This window comes from Glycine max, chromosome 11, assembly GCF_000004515.6.
Source record: "Glycine max cultivar Williams 82 chromosome 11, Glycine_max_v4.0, whole genome shotgun sequence".
Taxonomy (NCBI): Eukaryota; Viridiplantae; Streptophyta; class Magnoliopsida; order Fabales; family Fabaceae; genus Glycine; species Glycine max.
In genome coordinates this window covers 31,437,378-31,455,407 of record NC_038247.2, presented here as the reverse complement: position 1 = coordinate 31,455,407, position 18,030 = coordinate 31,437,378, and the positions used below count along the sequence as shown (strand labels likewise).

Sequence of the window (18,030 nt, the reverse complement as noted above, 5' to 3'; positions counted from 1 at the left end):
ATAATATGATTTGCTATGACAGTAACAATGGGGGGGGTTGTTCGTTTTGTGAATTAAAGAACAAGCAGACTGGAATAGAAAATTAACAGTATTAAAAACGTGTTGTTTCCTTTTGATTTAGAAGCCATTCTCTTATTCTAGGTTATGAGGATTTCATCTCTAAAAGTTAACCACTTAATCCAACCCTAATTTAATTTACTAAGTGAAAATCAACTTAGGGTTGTTAATATGTGATTAAGCAACACATACACCAATTAATCCCTTGTTCATTAAGCACGAATGTAACTTAAGCACAGAGGCAAATAATCGAACATGAAGTGTGCATAGATTAACAACAACGAATATGGGTTAATTGGTGAAGGGAAAACCGATAGGAGAGCAACATTAAAAACAAAACCTCAAAGAAAGTTATGCTTCGTCCTCAGGAGGAAACAACACTAGAAATTTAGCCTTCCATAAATTCAACAAAAGCAGAAAACGCAAGTGAAGCTAAAGGCAAAAAACGAAAATGAAACTAAAAGCAGAAAATGAAAATGAAACTAAAGGCAAAAGAAGGAACAAAAAGGAAATTGCAATTGGAAGCAGAAAATGGAAAATGCATTCACATGAACAGTAATACAAAGCTAAAAACGTAAAACCCTAAAACTCCATGCACTCAGCTTGGGTATTCTCTCCTCAAGAATAGAATAATCTCGAATCCCAAGGCTATGCTGTTTTTAAAGGTCACTCTAAGTCACTGGCCTAATTAAATTATTTTGGCCCAAAACAAAATAAAAACTGAACACAATAAAATGAAATTAGACGAAATCTAATAAAATTGTCTGCTCTCTTCAAGTCCAATCTGGCTCAGCCCAATTGCTTATAATTATCTTGAAATTGAATTAAAAACACCAAATTAGTCAAGTGGGCCCAATTGATAAAACTGAATAATAAATTTGACAATTAGAGTTAATCAGTAATTAAATTGGTGACAAAAAGGATTAAGAAATAGGAGAAAATAATGACACATCACACAGCTCTTTAAGAAACTTGGCATATCTTGGAATCTGCTTGATGGCATCTAGCAGAGGTATGTTCACCTCTACTTTCCTGAAGGTCTCCAAGATCTCCCTTTCCACTTCTTCCATCTTTTTGTTTGGAATTGCTCTAGGTGGGAATGGAAGAGGGATAAAAGGCTATTGCAAGTCAGAATTATTAGAATAAGGTCCACTTGCATGAAAATTTTTGTTAGCTCCCTTTTGATCAGGAAGCTTTCTCTTTTGTGCAACTATCGCATCCTCTTTTTCAGGTGCAGAATGAAGCTTGACAGGTTCAGGTGCAGGTGCAGGTGCTGCTGCTAGTGGAGGCACTTCAATTTGCTTGCCAGACCTCATGGTGATGGCACTCACATTTTTCGAATTTTTCACAGTCTGTGAAGGCAATTTGTCAGAATTTTAGGACTGAGCTTGGTTCAACTGAGTAGCCATCTGCCCCATTTGATTTATCAGACTCTGAATGGAGGCTCTTGTCTCTTGCTAAAATTGCATATTCTGGATGGTTATTTGCCTCACTAGCTCTTCTAAGGAAGGTTGCGAAGGGGCCTTAGTTGCTTGTTGTCTTTGTTGTTGTTGTTGTTGTTGCTGCATTGGAGGAGGAACATATGGCTTGCTTGGACCAACACCATTCTGGAAAGCAGGGCAGGCTGTTGTTGTCGTGGAGGACTTGCCCGTCTTAGATTTGGATGATTCCTCCAACCTGGATTGTATCTGCTGCTTGAAAGGTCATAATTATTTTGCTGTTGTTGGTTTTGCTGGTGAGGGGGTCTATTATAAATGTTTGTAGCATAGGCTTCAGGTTGCTCATTGACTCCAGATTGCTACAAAGAAGGACATAGATCTGTATGGTGATCTGCAGAAGAACATAGACCACAGACTCTTGCGATAAGTGCTGATTTTTTATTCATGGCAAGCTGAGTTACTAGGTTGACCAAGGCATCAAGTTTTCCCTTAAGCTTTTTATTTTCAGCAGATGAAGATGAATCTGTGGCCACCTCATGGACTCCTCTAAGGACAATAACATCATTTCTTGCACTGAATTATTGGGAGTTGGAAGCCATCTTCTCAGTCAAATTCCTAGCCTCAGCAAGAGTCATATCACCAAGGGCTCCACCACTGGTAGCATCAATCATACTCCTCTCCATGTTGCTAAGTCCCTCATAGAAATATTGAAGAAGGAGTTGCTCAGAAATCTGGTGGTGAGGGTAGCTTGCACATAATTTCTTGAATCTTTCCCAGTACTCATACAAGCTCTCTCCACTAAGTTGCCTAATGCTTGAAATGTCTTTTCTGATGGCAGTGGTCCTAGATTCAGGGAAGAATTTCTCCAAGAACACCCTCTTAAGGTCATCCCAGCTGAAAATGGATCTGGGAGCAAGGTAGTACAACCAATATTTTGCCAGTCCCTCCAGAGAATGAGGAAAAACCTTTAGAAAGATATGATCTTCCTGGACATCAGGGGGCTTCATTGTGGAACAAACAATATGGAACTCCTTAAGATGCTTATGAGGATCTTCACTTGCAAGACCATGAAACTTGGGCAGCAAATGTATTAGTCCAGTCTTGAGAACATATGGAACACCCTCATCAGGATATTGAATGCACAAGCTTTCATAAGTGAAATCAGGTGCAACCATCTCCCTAAGAGTCATCTCACGAGGTGGAGGTTGAGCCATGTTCTCAATATGAAAATTAGTAGTTGAATGCTCAAAATCAAAATATTCAGAATCACCAGCAACAGAATACTCAGAATGCTTAAAATGCACAGAATGACCAGGATGCAAACTATGCCTAACTAATCTATGAAAGGTTCTATTTATTTCAGGATCAAAGGGTTGTAAGTCACCTGGATTGCCCCTAGTCATGCACTATATGCAGCAAAGCATGTGTTTCTCAAACAAGCACCAGGGGAGGGTTAAAACTAAAACTATAGTCAAAAGATACCCAAATGAGCTGAAATTTTGTGAGCAACACCCTAAAATCATGTAAAGATAGCACACAAATTTTCAGACAAAAATTAAAAGTCTAACTATGAAAACTGCCTAAGGAAAGTTTAGAAAAATAAGACAATAATACTAAAAAAAAAACTTAGTAAACGTCTGATTTTTCAAATTTAAAACGGAAATGGACCTCTGGTTGATTGCCATGGCATGGGAAATTTTATTCTACCCCAAATGCATATAAAATAATAGTCATTCTGATACCCGGAGCAAAAGTTATGGTCATTTTAAGTTTTGCTAAAAACAAGTTCCCAAAATTTTTGTCTCTCTCAAATACTGCCACACCAAGTGCTCCTGGTATTTTTCACACAAAATATGGGAGTGAATAGGCAATTTAGTCCCTGAGATTGTACCCATTTTGCATATTAGTCCCTAACTTAATATTAAATTCAAAATAGTCTCTATCTTTGCATAAGTGTTGCAAAATAGTCCTTCCGTTAAATTTTAAAGTAACGTCATTAGTGAGGTCAATTTTAGTGCCACGTGGACTATACAACGTGGCACTAAAGGATGACGTGACATGACACATGGACGTGCCTCCTAGAAGATGCCACGTCATTTGATGATAACAAAATGAGTAAATAGGCTATTTAGTCCCTGACTTTGAACCCCTGTTGCATATTAGTCCCTAACTTAATGAAAAATTAAAAATAGTCCCTATCTTTTGGATAAGTGTTGCAAAATAGTCCCTAATTTAAAAGATGCCAGAAATCGTGCTTAAAGTGTCCATGCATTGCAAAGGTTGTGCCTTGCACGATTTCTGGCGGCGTAGATTCCTTATTGGATTCCTTGTCATCTTTTGATTCCTTTGATTTTTTCTCTTCTTCTTTCTTTTCTTATTCATTTGTTTTTTCCTCCTCCACTTTGTTTCCCTCTTATTTTTCCTCTTCCTATTCAAAATACAAAAAAAAAAAATCAAAACCCGTAATGATACATTGATGGTAATTGAAGAGAAAAAAAAAGAGGAAAAGAGAATGGTTATGCAGACCTCGCCCATTGGTGTTGACGGCTACAGAGATAAGGTTGTTGCTGTGGATTTTTGGTTCTTTTTATTTGTGCAAGTGTGTGTGGGTTCTTTTTCGTATATATGCCTCAATTGGTTCAGAACCATCAAACTTGAAGAAGCCACTCATTCTATCATGATTAAATGACATGGCACTAAAATTGACCTCACAAATAGCGTTACTTTAAAATTTAACGGAAGGACTATTTTGCAATACTTATGCAAAAGATAGGGACTATTTTGAATTTTTCATTAAGTTAGGGACTAATATGCAACAAGGGTACAAAGTCAGGGACTAAATTGCCTATTTACTCATTTTGTTATCATCAAATGACATGGCATCTTTTAAGAGGCACGTCCATGTGTCATGCCATGTCATCCTTTAGTGCCACATTGGATAGTCCACGTGGCACTAAAATTAACCTCACTAACGGCGTTACTTTAAAATTTAACGGAAGGACTATTTTGCAACACTTATGCAAAGATATGGACTATTTTGAATTTAATATTAAGTTAGGGACTAATATGCAAAATGGGTACAATCTGAGGGACTAAATTGCCTATTCACTCCAAAAATATGGATCAAAAGAAACTACCACACAAAAAATCAGCCAAAAATAACAACTCTAACTATCAAAACAAAAATCGCCAATTAAATTGCAAAATCAGTCGCTAGTTTAGTCGCTAATCACTATTCACAGCATTACACAAAACTGAAACAGTCGCTAATCAAGGGACGCGAATGAAATGCAAAACAGAACGCTACACAAAACAAAACAACACAGACTCACAACCTAAATGACAGAGCTACACACAAAACAACTAAACACTATTATGAACCTTTGGCCAACTGCTCCCCGACAATGGCGCCTAATTTGATCGAGGTCGTACCCGAATCAAATAAACATTAAAAATGCAGTATCTAGGAAGTGATCCTAGGTCGTCTCCCAACGAGCAATGGTCAACCAAACATTCATAACAGATAGTAATAAAATAGTAACGAATTGGGGGGGGGGGTTGTTTGTTTTTATAAATTAAATAGCAAGCAAATTTGAATTAGAAAATAACAGAATTAAAACATGTTGTTTCCCCTTTGATTCACAAGCAAGTCTCTTATCCTACGTTACGAGAATTTATCCCTAATTAGTTCAACCACTTAATCCAACCCTAAATTAAATTACTAAGCGAAAATTAACATAAGGTTGTCATTATGAGATTAAGCAACACAGACACCAATTAATCATGAACGAAACTGATCATTAAGCATGAACGTAAATTAAGCACATAGACAATTAATCAAGCACTAAGCATGATTGGATTAATAGCAACAAATACAGAGTAATTGGTTAAGAGAAAAAACTTATCAGAATTCAATAGTAATAACAAAACCTCAAAAAGAGTTGTGCTTGATCCTCAAGAGAAAACAACGCTAGAGACTTAGCCTTCCATTAATCAGTAGAAAACGAAATTATAGATTGAAGCAGAAATGAAATTGCAGAAAACGAATTTTATTCTATGTGAACAGTGCGCATGAACAGTAAAATCAGGAATTCTAAAACCCTAGAATTATTCTCCTCTTCTAAAAAATCCCTAAACTAAAACCCTAGTGTTGTTATATAGGTCATCAGCCCCAAAGCTTACAAATCTATTTTAAGTCCAAGCCCATAAACGAAATAAAATAAAGTTTGGACAATATAAGATAAGACTGGATGAAATAAAATCTGGATGAAATAAAATCTAGATGAAATAAAATATGGATAAGATAAGATTTGATAAAATAAAATTGTCTGCTCTCTTCAAGTCCAAGCCCAATTCCGGATTCAAGCCCAATTGCTTATAATTCTCCTGAAATTAAAATAAAAACACAAAATTAGTCAAGTAGGCCCAAATGATAAAACTGCATAATTAATTTGACAATTAAGGCTAATCAGTAATTAAAATGGTGACAAAAAGGTTAGGAAATAGGAGAAAATAATGACACATCAGCGAGCCATCCGCTGAGTGCAACACTCCTCGGCTGAGTGCGAGGAAGAATTTGGAAGAAGGATGAGTTGTGCATTTGTGCTAAGCGAAGGGTCATCCAGCAAAGTGCACCGATTCAGTCCATCCACTAAGAGAGAAAAGCACGAGCTAAGCCAAAATCCACTAATGAGTGCTAAGCGGTTCAGAATTGCACTAAGCGTGCAAGCACGAACAAAGCCACCTATGAAAGCCTGAAATTAGATTTTGGAGAGGAGTTTGGGCATTTTCTTGAAGCTTCTGCATGTCTAGGGTTTTCTAGAGAGAGGAAGGTCCAAGTTCTAGAGAGTTTGAGAGATTTTGTTGTGAAGACCTGCAGAGAACCGAGCTTGAGGAGGAATCCGTCCTGAGAACTTGAGATAAGTTTGTGAGTGATTGTGAGGTTCTAGAGGTGGAGCAAACATCCCCACCACTTGTATTTCTTCAATCCTTCATCATTCTCTTCTCTTTGTTGTAAAGGAAGCTTCCCAGTTATGGAGAGCAAAATCCTCTGTTGGTTCTTCCTTGTAAGTACTTGATGTAAATACCTGTATATCTATTTAATGATGTTTTGTGTGTTCATTGTGCTATCAGAACTTCATTCTACCATGATTTTGCCTTGATCACGTAGATGCATGTATTTTTAGGATCATTCAACAGTGGAAACTGGTCTGATTCTTAGAACTTGATAGGATGGGGCTAGTTTATCGTATTATCACAAGGGATCGAGGTACGGTAACCTAGTTGTTGTATGTTTGTCTTAATGCGGTTCTGGTTGAGTTTAGTCCAACAAGAGGAATCTGCGGATGATGCCTGATCAGGATTATGAATCAGAGTTTAGCATTTCAGGAGACACCATAGAACACATGAGCATTGTTAATTAAAGAATATCCTTTCAACATCAAGCACCTATTAGGAAGACCAATGTGTTACCTACTTGTCTTTACACATAATTACTCACGTGATTTTCCTTTTTAATAGTTAGTTTACATACCTTTTCATAGTAAACACATCTCTTTTTATACTAGACACTTATTCACTGAAATAGCTTTACCAAGTAACATAAGTTCCCCGAGAGTTCGATACTTGATTCTTACCGTTTTATACTACTTGCGCGATCCGATGCACTTAACGCGACCGAACAAGTTTTTGGCACCGTTGCCGGGAAACTTCTTTCTATTTGGAAAGTTAGTTTAGTCCTAGGTGTCTATTCTTTATTCTTTGATAAACTGTGTATATTTACTTTCGATTCATATTTGTTTTCCTCTTGAACTGGATAACTACTATTTCTGTTAGTGTTTTATATGCATAGATCTCCCATAGGCAATTTAGTTCCTCTGGACTTCGAGATTGAGGTTATGTTGAGAAGGAACAGAGCTGAGAGGAGAAGAAAATTACTGCAAGATAGGTGTCATACCCTAATTTCGTCCGGGGACCTTTGCTTGATGACATGCGACTTTTATTTGGTCCTTGTAAGGTGCTTGGCACCCATCATTAGGCAATTTGTGAAATTCCGGGACGTGCCAGAAAACAAAAGAAAATATTGATGCACAATCCGTAAGGTTCCGTGACACACCGGAAATCAAATGGAAGCATCGTTGCACAATTAGTGAGGTTCCGTAACATTCCGTAAGTCAAAAAGGGGATGATTATGTAATCCACAAGGTTCCGTAACATTACGGAAAGAAAACAAGTATCGTTACGAAATTTGTAAGTTTCCGTAACTTTACGAAAAATAATCACCAAAAAAAGGCAGGGGGGGTGTACTTAGTAAAAATAGGGGTGCAAATAGCAACCAGGCCCACTTGGGCCCTCTAGAAGATTCCTCCAGAAGGCTGTTGCTTCTGGAGGAAGCAACCCTGCTCGCCTGGGCGAGCTGGGCGGCAGGATCTCCCCTATTTTGCTATAAATAGGGGAGGAAGTGAGAAGGAAAAGGGGTCAGCCCCTTAGGCACTTCTCTCTCTTTCGAATTTGCTTGGAAAAATTGTTTCCGTGAAGAAAATCTAAGCCGAGGCGCTTCCGAAACGTTTCCGTAATGTTTTCCGTGAAGAATTTCGCAAAGGTTTCGACCGTTCTTCGACGTTCTTCATCGTTCTTCGATCTTCAATGGGTAAGTACCTCGAACCAAGCTTTTCGATTCATTCTATGTACCCGTGGTGGTCCACATTGTGTTTTGTGTATTTCTATTCTCGTTTCATTTACTTTTTATACCCCCTCTTGACGTGCTTAAGCCATTTTACTTAAGTCATTTCTCGCTTAACCTAAAAATAAAATAAATTTCCACCGATCGTTTGAATTGTATTATCCGTTAACTTCGGTTAAAATGAATTCCAACCGTTCGGTCATGCCGTAACCACGTTGGAAATCGAAAAAGAGGTAAAATAATAATATAATAATCAAAAAAACGTCTTTTAGTAAAATAAAGTGGAAAATCAATCGGACGTTTTCTCTTTGGGATTTCTCATTCTTAATTGAATTGACTAATAACTAAAGTGAAACTAAGGCTAAAATCAACTCGCCTAGTCAAGCTCGTCCATAAAAATAGGCTTTTGAAGTTTATCATTTCAAATTCTTACTAAGTAAAATGGATCATTTTCAAGGTCCAACGCCTTAAAATGATCACCTTTTAAGTAAAAAGAATCACTTGATGAAAGAACTACGTAGGTCTGATTTCCTCATCGCAAATTGAGGAATACGTAGGAGCAAAGGGAAACACCCTTGTCGACCACAAAAAGAGAAAAAATATAAAAAGGGTATAAAGGATATAAAGACATAAAAAGGGAACATAAAAATCAAGGTCATGTTTGCACATTCGATTAAAGGCTGTCGTCCCTTGGGACGGACGTGTGGGGTGCTAATACCTTCCCCGTGCGTAAATACAACTCCTGAACCTTTCACTTAAAAGTTCGTAGATCACGTCTTTTCCGGTTTTTCCGACGTTTTCCTCAAATAAACGTTGGTGGCAACTCCGCGCGTATTCCTTTGGTGGAACACGCATCCCGTGAGTCACGCGTCGCCCTCCCGCCGAAGGGTAGGTTGCGACAGTTGGCGACTCCACTGGGGACTGTTTTTAGAGAGTTAGGCCATTTAATCTTGTGCAATGTTTTACCGTGATTTACCCCTTTGTTGGTTTCCCTTCATTATGTTCTTGTGTATATAAACTCATTGTTGCTTTTAGTGCGTTTTAAAATGTATGCATGAAGTAAATATTTATTCATTTGATGCACACAAACACCAACACTATTTGCACACACTGTGAGTGAAAAAGGGCCCTATACCCGGGTTCGTGGGAACATAAGGAGTGGAGGTGAATCTGTGATCATGCTAGGTCTCCGACTTGCTTGATTACAGTGAATCCTCATCTAGAGCTTTTCTCTTTGAAAACTTATTGTTGCTAGTAGTCCCTACTGCTGCAATATGTTCTTCGAAGAGAATGATACCTCTAGAAACTATCAAAAGAGATATGACTACCTTGGGGGTTACCACTAAATGCCTAGTTAGTTCCCTCCCTTATAGGTCCCTTAAATAGGGGCACGGAGCAAACACGTTGCGTGCCATTTTTCACACTGCCATGCATAAATATCATATACCCTTTTTGCTTATGTTCAGTGGATATTGTCATTGCGCCTTTTGCATATGCATAGGGGTTCTGTCTTGATCCCCTCTATAGACAAATCAATGGAGGGTCCGGGTCACCGTTTTAAATACATACGTTGGGGAACTTTGCTACCCCTAGACGTTGTGTCTAAAAAGGAGACAATGTCCCGGGCACCCGCATTCTTAAAATACAGCTGTGTCATATGCATTCCTTCATGCATTCATCCATCCCACCCATGAGATATCGGAGTTTTGATTTGCACCAGCTTTTTGTCTCACTTTAGTAAGCATGGGGACAAATCAAACCGGCAAGAGGTTTTACCAAGTCAAGGTTAAAGGCCTAGATACCACCAGCATCAAGGAATTAGGGCGGTTGATGGAACCTCTCCAAATGCAAGCTTTCCGCAAGATTTACGGAAAGATCTTAGAGTTGACCATAGCAGAGATATCCATAGAAGCCATTGCATCACTCACCCAATACTACGACCAGCCTTCGAGATGCTTCACGTTCGGAGATTTCCAATTAGTACCAACCATTGAAGAATTTGAGGAAATTCTAGGATGTCCTCTCGGGGGAAGAAAACCATATCTTTCCTCCGGGTGTCTCCCCTCTTTGAGCAGAATTGCAACTGTGGTCAAGGATTCAGCAAGAGGTTTGGACCGCATAAAACAGACTCGGAACAGCATAGCGGGCCTACCACGGAGGTACCTAGAAGACAAGGCGAGGGGTATGGCCAATCAAGGAGATTGGGTCCCGTTTATGGATGTGTTAGCTTTACTAATTTTTGGGGTCGTCCTCTTTCCAAACGTGGATGGTTTGGTGGACCTAGCAGCAATCGACGCTTTCCTTGCATACCACCATAGCAAGGAAAGTCCGGTGGTGGCTGTCCTGGCAGATTTATTTGACACATTTGACCGAAGGTGCGAAAAGAGTAGCGCACGGATCATCTGTTGCTTGCCCGCCCTCTGTGTTTGGTTGGTTTTGCACTTGTTCCAGCAAGACACAAGGCATCCATGTCCGCTCCTGAGCCATCGCTCGTGTACTGAAAAGAGGAGAATAGATTGGGACCAGCTTTTCGCTGAGATAGGTGGTAGAACAATCAATTGGTTCCCCCGATGGAAGGAAGGAAAAGAGGGAGTCCTTTTCTCATGTGGAGGGTACCCAAACATTCCGCTGATAGGAACGAGGGGTTGTATTAACTACAATCCCGCGTTCGCTATAAGACAACTAGGTTACCCCATGAGGGGAGCACCGACGGAAGAAAGCATGTCTCCTTTCCTTGTGAGGGATTTTGGCGCACAAAATTTCAAGGTTATACAAGCAATCCATAAGGCATGGGAAACCCCGTTAAGGAAAGATCAAGAACTTAGGGGCATTCGTAATGGCATCATTGGTGGGTACCATGAATGGCTGAAAGTTCATATACGAGGTTTAGATTGGCTCGCCAAGTTAAAAGTCGTCAGCGAAGAGAGTTTTGAAGCACCGGAAGAGGACGAAGAAGTCCAAGCTCTCAAAAGCGAGTTAGGAAAGGCGAAACTTGCCAAAGAGAAGTTCAAGTTGGCCGCTACACACATCCGGAAAGAGTGTGCCGGATTACGGGAAGAGAATGCAACCACCGCACGAGCCCTTGAACAAGAGACCAAGAGGGCTCGCAAGGAAGAGTATGGCCGGAACAAATTTCGCAGAGCTCTGTCGGGTAGCAACAATGAACTCAAGCTGCGAAGGGAAGAGAGGGACCAGTCGCGAGCACATAGCATGGTTTTGAAAGAGGAGTTAGTTGCCTGTTCAAGGTCCAAAAGAAGCTTGTCTCAGCTTTTATGCGAGACGGAGACCAACATGTTGGCTATCATCGCCAAGTACCAAGAAGAGTTAGGTCTAGCCACGGCCCACGAGCATAGGATCACGAACGAGTATGCCCAAGTATACGCGGAAAAAGAGGCTAGAGGAAGGGTGATCGACTCTTTACACCAAGAGGCAACCATGTGGATGGATCGGTTTGCTCTTACCTTGAACGGGAGTCAAGAACTTCCCCGATTGTTAGCCAAGGCCAAGGCGATGGCAGACACCTACTCCGCCCCCGAAGAAATTCATGGGCTTCTCGGCTATTGTCAGCATATGATAGACTTAATGGCCCACATAATTAGAAATCGCTAGGAAACTTGTATGGTCTCTCAGACCTTGACTAGATACAACCTTTTTTTGAAATAAAATGAGTTGGTCCCATGTTTCTACTCCAAAAAGCTTGTGCGAATCAAAATCACTCCTGCATTTTATCTCTAGCATGCATTCTTTCTTTCTTTACCCACTCCTCACGTTTGGTTTTTTAGGGAAAAACACCATAACTAAACGCGCCACAAGGCATCCCTATCGCACCAGATCCAAATCTAGAACGATGGGTGATCAAGAGGAGACACAGGAACAGATGAAAGCCGACATGTCGGCTCTGAAAGAACAAATGGCCTCCATGATGGAGGCCATGTTAGGAATGAGGCAGCTCATGGAGAAAAACGCGGCCACCGCTGCCGCTGTCAGTTCGGCTGCCGAAGCAGACCCAACTCTGTTGGCAACTGCGCACCATCCTTCCTCAAACATAGTAGGACGGGGAAGGGACACAATGGGGCACGATGGCAACCCTCACCTGGGATACAACCGAGCGGCTTACCCTTATGGATTGCCGCCCAACTACTCACCACCCGTCTTGCAAGACTATGCAGGCCATATTGCTTCTCCCGTCCTTGAAAGAGAGCCTCCTCAACAGCCCGACGAGGTCCACAAAGACCCTCAAGACTATGCTCGAAGGGATGTCGAGTTCTATCCCCCGATCCCCGAAGGGCCAGCACCCAGCACGTTGCCTCAGCCCAACATCACGACACAACCAATAGTTTTGTCCACGGAAGGACCACCCCCGGCAACTGAAGAAAAGAGGAAGCTTGATCTCCTCGAGGAAAGATTGAGAGCCGTGGAAGGATTTGGGGACTATCCGTTCGCAGACATGACGGATCTTTGCTTAGTACCCGATGTTGTTATCCCCCCGAAGTTCAAAGTGCCGGACTTCGACAAGTATAAAGGGACGACCTGTCCCAAAAACCATCTCAAGATGTACTGTCGCAAGATGGGCGCGCACTCTAAAGATGAGAAGCTTTTAATACACTTCTTTCAAGATAGCTTGGCCGGAGCCGCGGTAGTTTGGTACACTAATTTGGAAGCTTCCCGTATCCGTACTTGGAAGGATTTGATTACAGCCTTCCTAAGGCAATATCAGTATAACTCCGACATGGCTCCCGATCGCACTCAGCTGCAGAATATGTTCAAGAAAGAAGGCGAAACCTTTAAAGAATACGCACAGCGTTGGAGAGACCTAGCGGCACAAGTGGCTCCTCCCATGGTTGAGAGAGAGATGATCACCATGATGGTAGACACTCTGCCAGTGTTCTACTATGAGAAGCTAGTAGGTTACATGCCGTCCAGCTTCGCGGACCTAGTGTTCGCCGGGGAAAGAATCGAGGTAGGATTGAAAAGAGGAAAGTTTGATTACGTTTCCTCCACGAGTGCGAATGCCAAAAGAATCGGGGCAACGGGGGCAAAAAGGAAGGAAGGAGATGCCCATGCCGTCTCTTCAACACCCGTGTGGGTCAAACCCCCGCAGACATCTCATGGTACCCATCAGTACGCGCAACATCACCCGAGCTTCTCGGCTCATACCGGGAACGCCTCTAGTTCAGCACCTGTGCAGCCTAAGGCACCCACCCAGAGGGAAGCTCCCCAAGTGCCAAATCCGAACACAACTCGCCCGGCCGGTAATTCCAACACAACAAGGAACTTCCCTCCGAGGCCATTTCAAGAATTCACCCCACTCCCAATGACGTACGAAGACCTCTTGCCGTCCCTCATCGCCAACCATTTGGCCGTGGTAACTCCCGGAAAGGTCCTCCAACCCCCTTTCCCAAAGTGGTATGACCCTAACGCAACTTGCAAGTACCATGGGGGTGTCCCGGGGCATTCCGTTGAAAAATGCTTGGCCCGTAAATACAAGGTCCAACATTTAATAGATGCTGGATGGCTGACTTTCCAAGAGGATCGGCCCAATGTGAGAACCAACCCGCTCGCCAATCATGGAGGGGGAGCGGTTAACGCGGTTGAGTCCGATAGGCCGCGCCGGTCTAAACCTTTAAGGGATGTGGCAACCCCTAGGAGGTTTATCTTTGAGGCCCTACAAAAGGGAGGTGTGATTCCTCATAGTGGGCATAAGGAGGATTCCTGTTTACTGCATTCCGGCGAGCTGCATGACATGGAAACATGTTTGGGAGTAGAGGAATTGTTATAGCAAATGATAGATCAAGGTCGACTGGAAGTTGGCAGTGAAGGAAGGGAAGAACAACATATATGCATGCAGTCCGCGGATGGGAGCAGTCTTCCGAAGCCCAAACCCTTGGTGATATACTTCACTAAGGGCACAGCTTCGTAAAAGCCCGGACACCCCTTAGCAGCTAGACTTGTTCCTTTCCCATACCAAAATAGCCACGCAGTACCATGGAGATATACACCTCCGAGGGAGAAGGAAGAAGAAGCCACCGACATTAGCTCGTTGTCGGCTAAAGTAACAAATATCACGGGACTGAGTGGTGTGACCCGTAGTGGTCGTGTGTTCGCGCCTCCGGACCTACCAGTCCAACCCGCGGACGTCAAGGGAAAAGGAAAAGTGGGGGAGGAACGAGATGGCGAAGCACCCCACGCTTCGAATAAAGATATTCCGGCAAAAGGCCTTCCGGAGAAAAAGGATGGTAAAAAGGAGGTGTCGCTAGAGGAAGCCAGCGAGTTCCTCCGTATAATTCAGCAGAGCGAATTCAAGGTTATCGAACAGCTCAACAAAACCCCGGCCAGGGTCTCGCTGTTGGAGTTACTCATGAGCTCCGAGCCTCATCGGGCTCTGCTAGTGAAGGTTTTGAACGAGGCCCACATGGCCCAAGATATCTCGGTAGAAGGTTTCGGAGGGCTGGTCAATAATATCACTGCCAACAACTATCTCGCCTTCGCCGAAGAAGAAATCCCCGCCGAGGGGAGAAGGCATAATAAGGCTTTGCACGTATCAGTCAAGTGTATGGACCATATCGTAGCCAAAGGGCTCATCGATAATGGTTCCAGTTTAAACGTGATGCCTAAGAGCACTTTGGAGAAATTACCATTCAATGCCTCCCACTTAAAGCCAAGTTCAATGGTGGTTCGTGCCTTCGACGGCACCCGTCGAGAGGTTAGGGGAGAGATCGATCTCCCAGTACAGATAGGCCCTCACACCTGTCAAGTTACCTTCTAAATAATGGATATTAACCCCCCCTACAGCTGTCTGTTGGGGCGCCCGTGGATCCACTCAGTAGGAGTTGTTCCCTCAACACTCCACCAAAAGTTGAAATTCGTAGTGGAGGGGCATTTGGTCATCGTGTCAGGCGAGGAAGACATCTTGGTGAGCTGCCCGTCCTCTATGCCTTTTGTGGAAGCCGCAGAGGAGTCATTAGAAACCGCTTTCCAGTCTTTTGAGGTGGTAAGCATTTCCTCCGTGGACTCATTCTCTGGGCAAGCTTGCCTGTCCGATGCAGCAGTAATGATGGCCCGAGTTATGTTGGGAAACGGTTACGAACCCGGAATGGGTTTGGGCAAAGACAACAACGGCATATCTAGCCTGATAAATGCCAAAGGAAATCGTGGGAAGTATGGTTTAGGCTATAAGCCCACTCAGGCGGATATAAAGGGAAGCATCGCGGGAAGAAAGAGCGGTGGTCAAAGCTCGCGGTTGAGGCAAGAAAGTGAAGGAAGCCCGCCCTGCCACATAAGTAGAAGCTTTATAAGCGTGGGCCTGGGAGACGAAGGTCAAGTGGTCGCGATATACGAAGATGATGTTCCGAGTACATTGGATTTGGTACGACCATGCCCTCCTGATTTCCAGCTAGGAAATTGGCGAGTGGAGGAACGCCCCGGCATTTACGCAACGAGCATAATGTAAACCTTTACGGTTTTAAAAGCTCTATAGTTGGGCCTAGGCTTTAGAGTTTTTTCCTTTTGTAAAGGCTTTGTGTCTTTTGTTTTTGAATTTATAATACAAGGACCTTTCTTCATCTGTTCCTACGTCTCTACCCATTCTCATTCATTTGCATGTTTACTTCTTTTTCTGAAACGGCAGATCCGATGACGAGTCCCCCGAAGGTACTAATACCTGGGACCCGCTTATCAACTTCGAACAAGAAACGAATCAAACGGAAGATGAAGGGAACGAGGATGTGGGACTTCCCCCAGAATTAAAAAGGATGGTCGCCCATGAGGATCAAGAAATGGGGCCTCATCAAGAAGAAACAGAACTAGTAGACTTAAGAATTGGCAGTGGAAGAAGGGAAGTAAAGATAGGCACATGTATTACCGCACCTATCCGTGAAGAATTAATAATCCTGCTAAAAGACTACCAAGACATCTTTGCTTGGTCATACCAAGATATGCCCGGTTTGAGTTCTGACATTGTACAACACCGATTACCTCTAAATCCCGAGTGTTCTCCGGTAAAGCAGAAACTGAGAAGGATGAAGCCCGAAACATCCTTGAAGATAAAAGAAGAAGTAAAGAAGCAATTTGACGCTGGTTTTCTGGCCGTCGCTTGGTATCCGAAATGGGTTGCTAACATTGTACCGGTCCCTAAGAAAGATGGGAAAGTACGAATGTGTGTGGATTATCGGGACCTGAATCGGGCCAGTCCCAAGGACAATTTTCCTTTGCCACACATCGATATCCTCGTGGATAACACGGCCAATTTCGCTTTATTTTCCTTCATGGACGGTTTCTCCGGTTACAATCAGATAAAGATGGCGCCAGAGGATATGGAAAAGACTACCTTCGTCACCCTGTGGGGGACGTTCTGTTACAAGGTGATGTCCTTTGGACTCAAGAATGCCGGGGCAACTTATCAACGGGCCATGGTAGCTTTGTTCCATGATATGATGCATCAAGAGATCGAGGTCTACGTGGACGACATAATTGCTAAATCTAAATCCGAGGAAGAACACCTTGTCAACCTCCGGAAGTTGTTCGAAAGGCTTAAGAAATATCAGTTAAGGTTGAACCCCGCCAAGTGTACCTTTGGGGTCAAGTCAGGGAAATTGCTTGGTTTCATCGTGAGCCAGAAAGGGATAGAGGTAGACCCCGAAAAGGTGAAGGCCATCCTTGAGATGCCAGAACCTCGTACTGAGAGGCAAGTCCGAGGCTTCCTGGGACGCTTGAATTATATTGCCAGATTCATATTGCAGCTCACCGCCATTTGTGAGCCGTTGTTCAAGCTCTTACGCAAAAACCAAACTGATCGCTGGAATGAGGATTGCCAAGAGGCTTTTGGAAGGATCAAGAAGTGCCTAATGAATCCTCCCGTACTTATGCCACCAGTACCTGGAAGGCCTCTCATCTTGTACATGACAATCTTAGACGAGTCAATGGGGTGTATGCTGGGGCAACATGACGAATCCGGAAAGAAAGAGCGCACTGTTTACTACCTAAGTAAGAAGTTCACGACCTGTGAAATGAACTACTCCTTGCTCGAAAGAACGTGTTGTGCTTTAGTATGGGCATCCCATCGCCTAAGGCAGTACATGCTGAGCCATACTACCTGGTTGATATCCAAGATGGACCCGGTTAAGTACATCTTTGAAAAGCCAGCTCTCACGGGACGAATCGCCCGGTGGCAAGTCCTGCTATCCGAGTTTGATATAGTCTACGTCACCCAAAAGGCGATAAAAGGGAGTGCCTTAGCAGATTATTTGGCTCAACAGCCTCTTAACGACTATCAGCCTATGCATCCTGAATTCCCGGATGAGGACATCATGGCCTTGTTTGAGGAAAAATTGGACGATGATCGGGACAAATGGACCGTATGGTTTGACGGAGCGTCAAACATTCTAGGCCATGGCGTTGGGGCAGTATTGGTCTCTCCGGACAATCAATGTGTACCTTTCATAGCCAGGCTAGGATTCGACTGCACCAACAACATGGCTGAATATGAAGCATGTGCCCTGGCCGTCCAGGCAGCGATTGACTCCAATGTCCAACTACTCAAGGTGTACGGCGACTCAGCGTTGGTAATCCATCAGCTGAGAGGGGAATGGGAAACTAGAGATCCCAAGCTGATACCCTACAAAGCCTATATCAAGGAATTGGCTAAGACCTTTGATGAGATCTCCTTCCATCATGTTCCCCGCGAGGAAAATCAAATGGCGGATGCGCTTGCTACTTTGGCGTCTATGTTCCAGCTAACGCCGCACGGGGATCTACCCTACATTGAATTTTGGTGTCATGGCAAACCCGCACATTGTTGCCAAGTAGAAGAGGAACGGGACGGAAAGCCTTGGTATTTCGACATCAAGCGATATG

The 18,030-nt window shown here is 43.1% G+C and overlaps 1 non-coding gene across 1 annotated transcript; it reads left to right on the top strand.

Annotated features, from left to right (window-relative positions):
- The first annotated feature begins 2,225 nt into the window (after window positions 1-2,225).
- On the top strand, window positions 2,226-2,332 carry LOC113000946 (small nucleolar RNA R71). Its single transcript, XR_003266242.1, has one exon. It is a non-coding gene; the product is annotated as a small nucleolar RNA R71 (small nucleolar RNA).
- The last annotated feature ends 15,698 nt before the right edge of the window (window positions 2,333-18,030 follow it).